Source organism: Sapajus apella, unplaced genomic scaffold (genome assembly GCF_009761245.1).
Source record: "Sapajus apella isolate SASKATOON/1434 unplaced genomic scaffold, GSC_monkey_1.0 scaffold42, whole genome shotgun sequence".
NCBI classification, from domain to species: Eukaryota; Metazoa; Chordata; class Mammalia; order Primates; family Cebidae; genus Sapajus; species Sapajus apella.
This window is the reverse complement of record NW_022436982.1, coordinates 10,999,469-11,012,486: the sequence shown is the minus strand read 5'-3', so window position 1 is coordinate 11,012,486 and position 13,018 is coordinate 10,999,469.

The window sequence follows — 13,018 nt, the reverse complement described above, 5'->3', positions numbered from 1 at the left end:
GTTTGTTGAAGATCAGATGGTTGTAGATATGTGATCTTATTTCTGAGCTCTTTATTCTGTTCCATTGGTCTATGTGTCTGTTTTTGTACCAGTACCATTCTGTTTTGGTTACTGCAGCCTTGTAGTATAGTTTGAAGTGTGGTAGCATAATGCTTCTAGCTTTGTTCTTTTTGCTTAGGATTGTATTGGCTATATAAGCTCTTTTTCAATTCATATGCATTTTTAAATAGTTTCTTCTTATTATGTGAAGAATGTCAATGGTAGTTTAATGGGAATAACATTGAACCTGTAAATCACTTTGGGTAGTATGGCCATTTTCACGATACTGATTATTTCTATCCATGAGCAAGGAATGTTTTTCCATTTATTTGTGTCCTCTCTGATTTCCTTATCAGTTGTTTGTAGTTCACTTTGAAGAAGTCCTTTACTTCTCTTATTTGCTGTATTTCTAGGTATTTTATTCTCTTTATAGCTATTGTGAATGGGAGTTTAATCATGATTTGGCTCTCTGCTTGTTTGTTGTTGGTGTATAAGAATGCCTGAGACTTTGCTGAAGTTGCTTATCAGCTTGAGAAGCTTTTGGGCTGAGATGATGGGGTCATGTCTAGATATAGGACCATGTCATCTGTAGAGACAGTTTGACTTTCTCTCTTATTTGAATACCCTTTGTTTTTTTCCTTTGTCTGATTACCCTGGCCTGAACTTCCAACACAATGTTAAATAGGAGTGGTGAGAGAGGGCATTCTTATCTTGTGCTAGTCTTCAAGTGGAATGCTTCTAGCTTATGCCCATTCAGTATGATACTGGTTGTGGTTTTGTCATAACTTTTGTTATTTTGATGTATGATCCTTCAATACCGAGTTTGTTGAGAGCTTTTTGCATGAAGGGATGTTGAATTTTATCAAAGGTCTTTTCTGTATCTATTGAGATAATCATGTGATATTTGTCTGTAAATATCTTTATGTGATGAATTACATTTATTGATTTGCATATGTTGAACCAGTCTTGTATCCCAGGGATGAAGCCAACTTGATTGTGGTGGACAAGCTTTTTGATGTGCTGCTATATTCAGCCTGCCAGTATTTTGTTGAGAATTTTTGCATTGCTGTTCATCAGGGCTGTTGGCCTGAAGTTTTCTTTTTTTGTTGTATCTTCCAGGTTTTGGTATCAGGATGATGCTAGCCTCATTGAATGAGTTTGAAAGGAGTCCCTCCTCTTCAATAGTTTGGAATAGTTTCAGAAGAAAGAATATCAGTTCCTCTGTGTACTTCTGCTAGAATTCAGCAGCAAATCTGTCTGGCTTTGGGCTTTTTATGATTGGTAGGCTATTAATTACTGCCTTGAATTTATTCATTTCTTCTAGATTTTCTAGTTTTTGTCGTTGTTGTTGTTGTTGTACAGAGCTGTTTATAGTATTCTCTGACGGTTGCTTGTATTTCTATTTGGTCAGTAGTGATATCCCCTTTATCATTTTTTATTGTATCTATTTGACTCTTCTCTATTTTCTTCTTTATTAGTCTAGTTAGTGGTCTATCTATTAAGTTTTTCAGAAACTCGGCTACTGGATTCATTGATTTCTTTTTTTTGGAAGGGTTTTTTGTGTCTCTGTCTCATTCAGTTCCACTCTGAGCTTGGTTATTTCTTGACTTCTGCTAGCTTTGATATTTGTTTGCTCTTGCGGCTTTAGTTTTTTCAGTTGTGATGTTAGGGTGTTGATTCGAGATCTTTCTAGTTTTTTTGATGTAAGCATTTAGTACCTTAAATTTTCCTCTTAACATTGCTTTAGCCGCATCTCAGAGATACTGGTCCATTGCGTCTGTGTTCCCATTGATTTCAAGGAAGTCCTTGATTGCTGCCTTAATTTTATTACTTACCCAGGAGTCATTCAGGAGCAGGTTGTTAAATTTCCATGTAGTTATGTGGTTTTGAGTCAGTTTCTTAATCTTGAGGTCTAATTTGATTGCACTGTGGTTTTGTTGCATTTGCTGAGGGGTGACTTATTTCCAATTATGTGATCAATTTTAGAGTAGGTGCCATGTGGTGCTGAGAAGAAGGTATGTTCTGTTGTTTTGTGGTGTAGAGTTCTGTCGATACCGATCAGGTCCACTTGATCCATAGCTGAGTTTAAGTCCTGAATATCTTTGTTAATTTTCTGTCTTGATGATCTGGCTAATATTGACAGGGAGGTGTCACATTTCCCATTATTATTGTGCCTAAGTCTCTTCGTATGTCTCTAGAACTTGTTTTATGAATCTAGATGCTCTTGTATTAGGTGCATTTATGTTTAGGATAGTTAGTTCTTCTTGTTGAATTAACCCCTTTACCATTATGTAATGACCTTCTTAGTCTTTTTTGAACTTTGTTGCTTTGAAGCCAGTTTGTCAGAAACTAGGATTGCAACCCCTGCTTTTTTTTCTGCTTTCCATTTGCTTGGTACATTTTTATCAATCTTTTTAAGTTTACATGTGTCTTTACATGCAAGAGAGGTCTCTTGAATATAGCACACTGATTTATCTTGACACTTAATCAAGCTTGTCATTCTGTTTCTTTTAATTGGGGCATTTGGCCCATGTACATTTAAGATTAATCTTGTTATGTGTGAATTTGATTCTGTTATTATGAAGCTAGCTGGTTATTTTGTAGATTTGTTTATGTAGTTACTTCATAGTGTCAATGGTCTGTGTACTTCGGTGTGTTTTTGTAGTGGCTGGTCATAGTTTTTCCTTTTGATATGTAGTGCTTCCTTCGGGAGCTCTTGCAGGACAGGTCTGCTGGTGGTGAATTCCCTCAGCATTTGCTTGTGTGAAAAATATTTTATTTCTCCTTTGCTTATGAAGCTTAGTTTGGCCAGATGTGAAATTCTGGGTTGGAAATTCTTTTCTTTAAGAATGTTGAATATTGGCCCCCCAGTCTCTTTTGGTTCTAGGGTTTTCACTGAGAGGTCCTCTGTTAGTCTGATAGGCTTCCCTTTATAAATGGCCTGGCCTTTCTCTCTGACTGCCCTTAACATTTCTAATTTTCTTCATTTCAACCTTGGAAAATCTGATGAGTATGTGTCGTGGGGTTGTTGTTCTCATGGAGTATCTTACTGGGGTTCTTTGTATTTCCTGAATTTGAATGTTGGCCTGTCTTGCTAGGTTGGGGAAGTTCTGCTGGATGATACCCTTAAGTGTGTTGTCCAATTTGGTTCTGTTCTCTCTTTTTTTTCAGGTACCCCTATGTGTCATAGGTTCAGTCTTTTAACAATCTCATAGTTCTCAGAGGTTTTGTTTTCATTCTTTTTTTCTCTAATCTTACCTGCCTGCCTTATTTCAGCAAGATAGTCTTCAAGCTCTGATGTCCTTTCTTCTGGTTGGTCTATTTGGCTACTGATACTTCTGTTTGCATTGTGAAGTTCTCCTGTCATGTTTTTCAGCTCCATCAGGTCATTTATATTCCTCTCTAAACTGGTTACTCTGGTTAACAGCTCTCATAATGTTTTATCATGGTTCTTAGCTTCTTTGCAATGAGTCAGAACATACTGCTTTAGCTTAGCGCAGTTTGTTATTACCCATCTTTTGAAGCCCACTTCTTTCAATTCATTTATCTTATCCTCTGCCCAGTTCTGTGCTTTTGCTGGAGATAATGGTTGCAATCATTTGGAGTAGAAGAGACACCGGCTTGTTGAGTTTTCCATATTTTTGTGTTCATCCTTTCTCGTCTTCATGAGTTTATCTGCCTTTGATCTTTGAGGCTACTGACCTTTGGATGAGGTTTTTGTGGGATCCTGTTTTCATTGATGTTGTTTTCTTTTTGTTTTTCTCTTAGCAGTCAGGCCTCTCTTTCATAAAGCTGCTGCGGTTTGCTGGAGGTCCACTCCAGACCTTATTATCCTGGGTCCCTCACACTCCTGGAGGTATCACCAGTGGAGGCTATGGAACAGCAAAGATAGCAGCCTGCTCCTTCCTCTGGGATCTCTGTCCACCTGATGCCAGCAGCAATGTTTCTGTATCAGTGTCTGGAAACTCCTGTTGGGAAGTATCATCCAGTCAGGAGGACAGGGATCAGGGACGTGCTTAAATAAGCTGTCTGGTTGCCCCTTGGTGGAGTAAGTGTGCTGCACTGGGAGAAATCCCCTTTGTCAATGCTGCCCTGATTCACCAGAGCCAGCATGTAGAAAAGACAAAGGCACTGATCCACAATACCACAGCTGTGCCTTCTTGTAGGGGTTCCCCTCTGATATCACCCTCAGGGGTACCAGAGTTCTGTTTGTAAACCCCTGCCTGGGGATACTGAAGTTCCTGCAGGGAAGCTCCTCCCTATGAGGAGGCATGGATCAGGGTCCTATTAGAGAAGCCCTCTGGACACACACTGTCCCAGGTGGCTGTCCCTCCTCCCCAGAATCTCAAGGTCTGTGACTGCTCAAGCAGCTGCCCACCCAAGCAGCTGCCACACATCCCATGAGTCTGCACAGCTCTATGCTTGGAACCCAAGGCCCTGGTAGCTTGGGCTCACGGCGGTACCTGCTGATTCATGATTTGTAAGAATCCATGAGGAAAGCATGTTTTTCAGGTAGGGGTAGCACAATCTCTCACTGCCTCCCTTGACTGGGGGAAGGAGCTCTCTTTGCCATGTACATCTCCTGGGTGGGCCCTCACTCCACACTGCTTTCCCTTGCTCTCTGTGGGTCACATCAGCCACCTAGTCCATCCCAGTGAGAGAACCGTGGTACCTCAATTGAAGATGCAGAATTCACTTGCTGTTTTCATCCTTCTCAGTGGGAGCCATGGAGCAAAGCTGTTTCTATTTGCCCATCTTGGCAGCTCCTCCCTTAACTTTTCTTCAAGTATTTCTTTCTACTAACTTCAAGTCTTTAGACAAAGCTCAGCTCTTTCAACCAATTGCCAGTCAGAAAATCTTTGAATCTACCACCTATGACCTGTAACCCCTACACCTCTTCAACAGACTCCACCTCTTTAAGCTGAACCAATATACACCTTCCATCTATTGATTTATTATTTTACTTATAATTCCCATCTCCCTTAAATATAGAACCAAACTGTATCCTGACCACCTTGGGCACACTTTCTCGGGACTTCTTGAGACTATTTTCCAGGCCATGGTCACCCATATTGCCTCAGGGTAAATCTCTTTAAATATTTTATGATTTGTTTTTTCCATGTACATTCTGAAGATAAATTCATAGAAACAAAATTACCAAAATAATTTATATGAATATTTCTAGAACCCTCCTGTGTTATCTAGCCAGCTCTTCTGTTTTTCTCAAATTACTGCATTATCACTGGTTATTCTTCACATGAGGTCGATAGTATTTGTTAGCAGTATAGTGCACTGTGTAGGTATTCATACATGGTCAAGCTCCCTTTAATATAAAAATAATATTTAAAAATTATTAAAACTGTATGTGTTCAAATAAATTATGATTCTCTGGCAAGTAAAAAGAAAGAAAAAGAAAACCAGAGTTCTGACATCAAGCAACTCATAGACCATTGAGAGAGGCAAATACAGAGGAGTGATGATAGTGGGAGACTCAGTAGAGAGCAGTGTAGAGTATTGCAGCAAAGTAGCATAGAGGTAGAAAGCCTACTAAGAAAGGTACTAAAAGACGATGCCCAACTTGATCAGTAATTTCAGATTTAGAGCAGGAAAAGGACTGAGTAGAGATCTAAATAGTATTTCTCTTCCGTCTCTCAAAAATAATAGGTCTTCTCTTAATTATGCGAAATTTTAACAAAAGCATGCTGTTTCCATAACTTACTTTCCTCATTTTCTCCCATGTAGCAACAAACATCTACAGTGGGAGGTTTGTATTATTTTTCTCTTATCACCATTCTTTAGTTAACATCATGTAATCTTTTCTGCACCACCAGTCCTCTTGTTCCATTGCCTTGGCGAAGTGTTTTAGATGTCCTGTACACGTGCCTTCTTGCCAACACAATATGCAGAACATTGCTTTTAGCATCTTAAACTCAGAATCAATGAAAGAACACAGTTAATCCTGGTTGATATTTCCTATCAAAAATAAGTTATCATGAATTATAATGACTGCAATCATGTGAATCATTCATTTAGCACATATTTACATCTCACCTAATATCTACCAGGGCCAGAAACATACACAAAGAAAGTATAAATAGTCCTTGTTTTCAAGTAGACGCTCAGTTTGATGAGCAAGATATGTAAACAAGTAATTGTATTTCAATGATAGTATAAAGTAGGAAGAGATCAATTCAGAGGTAGATTTTAACCTGGCACCAGTAAAGTCCAAAAGAGGGATTAATGTTTGAACTTACTTTGAAGATTGAAGACAAGTTCTCTACGTGGATAAATCGGAGAAGACAATATTGCTAGAGGGATAGTTTATAAAAAGTCATGGGTGCATAAAACAGCCTGATCAATTTCAGAGGGTATAATAAAAACATACTGTATTTAGTATCATGGTTACAACAGTGTTCTACATCTACAATTGATAGTGTTATCTTCATAAGCAGAATTTTTCCCAAAACTATTGCCACTGCCTCCTGGTACCTTAATTCTCAAAGTTGAATTCACATTCTGAAACTAACAGTATTAACCTTAACTGAATCTTTTGATAAGTTTCTCCATGGTCATCTTCATTGTATCCCCACTTTTCTTCATTTAATTTATACTGCTGCTACCATGGGGAACATTGTGAATATTTATCTTAAATGACCTGCTTCTTGCTCCAAGTATTGCATACACAAGAAAATAGGTACTTAGCTCCCTTCTGTGGAAAACTACAGAAGCTTGTCTTCATAAACAGGATGCTCATGACAACTCTCTTTGGATTATTTTGATATTACAAAAGATGAAAGTCTTTTGACTCTGACAAAAAATGGAGGTGTAGGCTTTTTTTCTTTTTCAAAGTTTTTTTGATACCAACTCTAGGTACCAACAAAAAGAATAATTCATAAACAAAATGTATCAATTGTTTGAGTTTTCCGTGAAATTCTTATTGTAGAATGTTTTTATTTTATTAAAACTACAAATTCAAAATAATAAATAGCACCAACAGTTAGCAGCTTTCATATCTTTAAAGTATTGATCTGCATCTCTTATTCATCACAATTTCTGTGCTAAAGAGAGAAAGAGCATATAAAAAAGAAAGCTTTGTCAGGACCATTTTGCAGTGATCAATGTAGCAGTGTAATTAACAAACAAAAAACACTAATAATTATATATATTGATATACCAATATTGTCATGCGATCTTAGCATTATGCATTATTCCAGTGTAAGCGTTTATAAAATTGCTGTTTTCAGCTCTTTAAATAGTAGTGTTCTGTTTAAATTTCATCGAATATATGTGAAAAATGAGCAAATAGAAATGAACTGAATACAAGTTACATTCTGATATGAGGAGAGCTAGAAACATCAAGCTTCCTCACTCTGCTGGTTTGCATTAATGATACAGTATGGCTATTTGTAGAAGAGGGATAAATGCAGGAAAATTGAGTGAGGTAGAGCAGAATTCAGAGGTTTTTTAAAAAATAGTAAACAAATGCAACTGAATCAAATAGATTTAGAGTATTGGAGAGCCTAAAAATGAACATGAATAAAAAAGCAATTCAGTGAAAATATAAACAAAATAACACTTTTCTACTATTTTTCTTTATTTTAATGGAATTGAATTTCTCTGATAACTAAAATGCTAAGGGAGACAAGCTTTTACGTAAAAAAACAAAACATTTAGAAATAATACAAAAAAATTAGCAGGTGGTCACCAACTGTTTAGTGGTGATTTTTCATTATTTTCTCCTCTGCCTGAGGCTTGGAAGTAAGAAGTTAATTAAATAGGACCCATTCTGCCTCCAATAGTTGTTTACATGAAAGATGCGTGGTAAAAACTGTCTTTGTTGCAAAGGATAATGTTTGAGATAGAGCTGCACATGTGTGCGTATGAGATAGTGACCAAACCATTGTTGTTATTTGTCCCCAAAGTATGTTAGTAATTGGACCCTGGCCCTATATGGATTCAGGATCCTAGCAAAGCAAGAAATTCATTCTCTTTTCTCTAAAGTTTTTACACAACTGAAACAAAGTGAAATGAGTTGTCTGAAGCAGGCACAGCTTCAGCAGAAGGCCACGTGCATACTGATGGGTCTGGTTAGTGGTCATGAGGAGGTCTAAGACCTCAGGCTAGGATAGGTTACCGGAGATGAGACTGATACATGCATAGAAGCATCCATTGTCCTTTTGTTTTATTTTAATCTCAGTTTATTAAACTTCTTTTCCCCAACTCTATGTTACTTTTTTTTTATGCAAAAGAAATTTGACACTCCAGTAGTCACAACTGGGCCCTTTAGACAGATGAACTTTCCATAGATTTTACGTGGAAGATAATTTAAGGAGTAACTAACAATGCCATAATCTAAATCGCTGTCACAATCATTCCAGGCCACAGAAGTATAAAGTTTGGCTGATGCAGGGGCATAAATAAATGCCAAATTAGAACTGGTGTTTTTCCTTTTGTCTGTCTCTCTAAAAAACACAGATAATTGGATGAACATGCTTATGTTGCATGAAGAACATGTGAGGTTGTAGGGGTTACGGGGGAGGAGGATGGGTTGGGGAGGGGAATGCTGTACAAATCTAGAACTAAAGCCATTAATCAACTCCATCATACTGGCTTCTTCCTTCCCCTATTTGCTTCCCTATGTCTATGACCCACACACCAATCATCTGTAATGTGCATTAATAAATCCCTGGTGTGCATTTATTAATGTTGTTCATAGATATTTGATTTTTAGCCACTTGGGGAATGTGGATGACTGAACTCCTTGATCTCCTGATTTTAGCCAGTGAATTGAGTAAAATGATGTGACAAGGTAAAGCCTTCCAGAGTTTTCTTTCCTTCTAGCACAATCAGCAGTGTTCAAGATGATGGCTGTTTGATTACCCTAAGCCTTTGAGTGACTTTGGTGAGCAGATTTCCCCCTAAAAACTGATGAGAGATAGAGATAAAATGTAACTCAGAAGTCCGCCTTTCTGATTCTTAGCTCCAAGATTTAAGGATTGTTTGATTTCATAGCAAACAGCTATTCTGGCCAATACAATTGGCCTATGATAATCTGTAATAGTACTTTTGTATGTTTGGGGACATCTTATTCAAAACCATCTCTAAGAGATAGGGATAAACCTTATTTCCCTATTAGCTTTTGGTTTTGAAAATTCATTGAAATAATTAATCCTTGGTTTCCAGGCTATGTACAAACTGTGAAACTGCTAAGCTTTAAGAAGTAATATTTCTTAGGGCCAGGAGCAGTGGTTCATGCTTGTAATCCCAGTTTTTTGGGATGCTGAGGCAGGAGGATTGCTAGAGCTCAGGAATTCAAGAACAGTCTGGGTAATATAATGAGACCTCATCTCTATTTAAAAAAATTTTTTTGATGAAAATAAATTTAAAAGACAAGTGTTTTTTTACTGACTTACTTAACACTCACTATGTGCCAGGGACTATTCTACTCATTTAATCTTCGTATTTTGTGAGTGAAGAGATTTGGGCACAGAGACTAAGACGGTTTCCCAAAGTTTCCCAACAAGTACAATTTTATTTTGGTACTATTTACTGTGCGTCTATTACCACCACCTTATTCTCAATACACAATGTGTTTCCTCTTGATGGATAACATCATTGTGTTTTCACATAAGCAAAATTTTTATATTTAAGAGAAACAATATTCACTTCAGTAGCTATTGATTTTCAGCTCCTTTGTTATAATATACTCTACATTTTTTAAACTGTATAGTTTTCCATGGTTATTGCCTCCATATTTGACATGCTACTGAGAAAAGAAATTCAGAAGCTGGTTCTCTGATAGTGATGAACAAACAAGGACTTTAGTCCTAGAACCCTAAAACTCCAGTTATTACTTTGTTTGCATCAGATTTATTTCCTTTTATTAAAATGGGAAAATCATCTATCAAAATGAACTTTGACCACTTTTTTATGATTTAATCTAAATGTGATATAATTTCTCCTTCCACTTTTAACTAAGGAGGAAGTGATAAAATGAGCTATTATTTGGATCCTAGACAGCAAAGAAAGGTTTATTTTATACTCCTCCTTTGTAGCAATGGTTGGAAAGCTTTTAAGAGTAGAAATGTTTAGTATTTATCTTTTGCTGAGATAACTATGAATATATTTTGGGCTAGGCACAAGGACCAATTCTTAATTACAAAGGAAGTCTATATGAAAATCTAGGCATTTATGATTGTAGACATCAAGCTTTTGTGTATTTATAGTCATATGTGTTCTAAGCTTGCTACAAAAGATTTTAAAATCATTTAGAGTCACTCAAACTTTTGATTCCTTACATAGATAAATTGAAAGAATGTCATCCTACTTAAGAGTGTTTTTGTGACAATCAAGAGAAGTTAAAGATTATTGTGTATTTAAGTATAATATGAAGGCAGTGGTTGTTATTCTTTAAAATCATATTATTATTATTTTTTGTGATCCCTGATGGGCATTGCACTGTTATAATCTGATGATGACAAAATTATAGGAGGTAGAAAGAGGTCTTGAAGGAGAGTACTACTCTTCCTTTTATAAAAACAATACTTTCTGTACCTTATATAAAGTAGTATTTTATTCTTTAGTATAAATGCCATGCAACAAGACATATCTGCAGTTAGTTTATTAACAATGAATTTTGTCTTTTCAAAACTATTCCATGAATGGTTAAGAATCACTAAAGTAATCAGTAATGCAGTTAACTTGGGAAAACTACAGAGGGGGTGCAAATTGAACATTTAATAAGTAAGATAAAAATCAGTAAATTTAAGATCTGAGAAAAGGTAAGAAATTGAATTTAAAGCTAATAAAAAGAGCTAATTCACACTAGTATTCTTGGAAAACTAAGTTGCTTATGACTAAAAATTTTTGAAAGTTTCATTGATCAAGAAAATTATCTGCTTGTAACAGAAACTACATTAAGAATTATAATATCTTAACATTGGCTAAAACATGAATGTCCCTTAAGATCCCTTTTAATGTAAGATAAACACAACACACTATGAACTTAATACTTCCTATAACAGAAACTCACTACCTTACAAGCAGCTGATTTTATTAACAAATATCTTTGTTTCTTTCTTCTACGTTGTTGCAGATGGCAGGATTTCCTTTACATTATGCTAAGTGAAATAAGCCAGTCACAGAAGGACAAACACTGCATGATCTCATTAACATGAAGTATCTAAAACAGTCAAGCTCATAAAGCAAAGAGTAGAATGGTGATAACAATGGGCTTGGGGGAGGAAAAATAAGTTGTTTAATGGGTATAATGAACTAGTTATACAACATGAATAGGTTCTAGATGTCCGCTTTAAGAGGTAGTCCCTGTAGTTAACAATACTGTACTGTACACTAAAATTTTGTTAAAAGGGCATATCTCAAGGTAAATGTTCTTACCATAAAATTTTAAGAGCTGGCAGTGCAAGAGGAAACTTTTGGAGGCAATGGATGTGTTTATTACCTACATTGTGGTGATGGTTTCACAGAGAATGCACATGTTCAAACCCATCCAATTGTATGCAGTAGATACATGCAAGTTTTATGTATCAACCCCACTTACATAAAGTTGTATTTTCAAAAGCTTCTTCCTTCTATGTATCCACTGATTGTCTTCTTATAGGCTTGACTTCTTTTTTCTAATCCAATCTTCCGGACCCAAACTAAATAGATCGTATAACAGAGATGGAAACTTACCTTTCAAAACTTATTTCAAATTGTCTTTTTCTCATCTTCCCAGTCATAAAGTACATCATACTCTCAACCTGCCCTGTGCTTCTTATGTCCCTTCACTCCTGACATTTCTTTGTGAAATATGCTTAGAATCCTGTGGATCTTTTAAAATTTAGTTAAAATGTCACAGCTGCAGCAAAAGTAAAAATTCTCCATTCTTTCTAGGTGGAATTATCTTCCTCTGTCCATTTATGAAACAGCAATTCATTCTTCATCCATCCATGCATTTCTGCTTTGCTTTATATCTCTCCTCTAAGACAAGCAGTAAAGAGGTTGAACTCTGTTATTTACTTATGGCTTAAAATGACTTGCATATAAGAAGACCTGATGGCTGGGCAAGTGGCTCACACATGTAATTTCAGAACTTTGGGAAGTAGAGGCAGGAGGATCACTTGATCCCAGGAGTTGGAGATCAGCCTGAGTAACATAGTGACACCTGCCTCTACAAAAATTTCAAAATTAGCTGGGTGTGGTTGTATGCATCTGTAGTCCCAGCTACTTGGGAAACTGGATCCCTTGAGTCTGGAAGGACCGGACTGCTGTGAGCCATGATTGAGCTACTGCACTCTAGCCTTGGTGAGTGGTGAGACCCTGTCTCAATAAGTAAATAAATAAAAGAATCATATATTTTATGATATATATACACATACTGCATAGTGGTTAAGCACTTACACTCCACTTCTTTATAACTGTGATTTTTAGACGTGCTTACTTACCATCTTTGAGTTTTTATTTCCTCATGTATAGCGTGCTAACAATATTAGTGTCTACCATATAGGATTTTAGTGATACTCCATGTTAAATCACTTGTGACAGAGCTCTGCATCATAAAAAATGTCTCAGTCATCCAAACTATGTTTCTGACTACAATGGAATTAAATTAGAAAAATTAGAAATCAATAATAAAAAGGCATTTAGGCAATACCCAAATATTTGGAAATTAAACGAGATTCCTAAAATCAATGAGTCAAAGAAGAAATCAAAAGAGACATTCAAAGTATTTTGAATTAAATGTAAAAGAAAAGCCAACATATCAGAATTTGTGGTATGCCAGTTCTTAAAAGAAAATTCATAGTGCAAAATGCCTGTGTAAGAATAGAAGAATAATAGCAAGTTAATGACCTTATACTCCACCTTCAGAAACTAGGAAAAGGGCAAATAAAACTCCAAAAAAACAAAAAAGTGGAAATCAAGAAAATTTTGAAGCTGGGCATGGTGGCTCCCACATGTAATCCCAGCACTCTGGGAG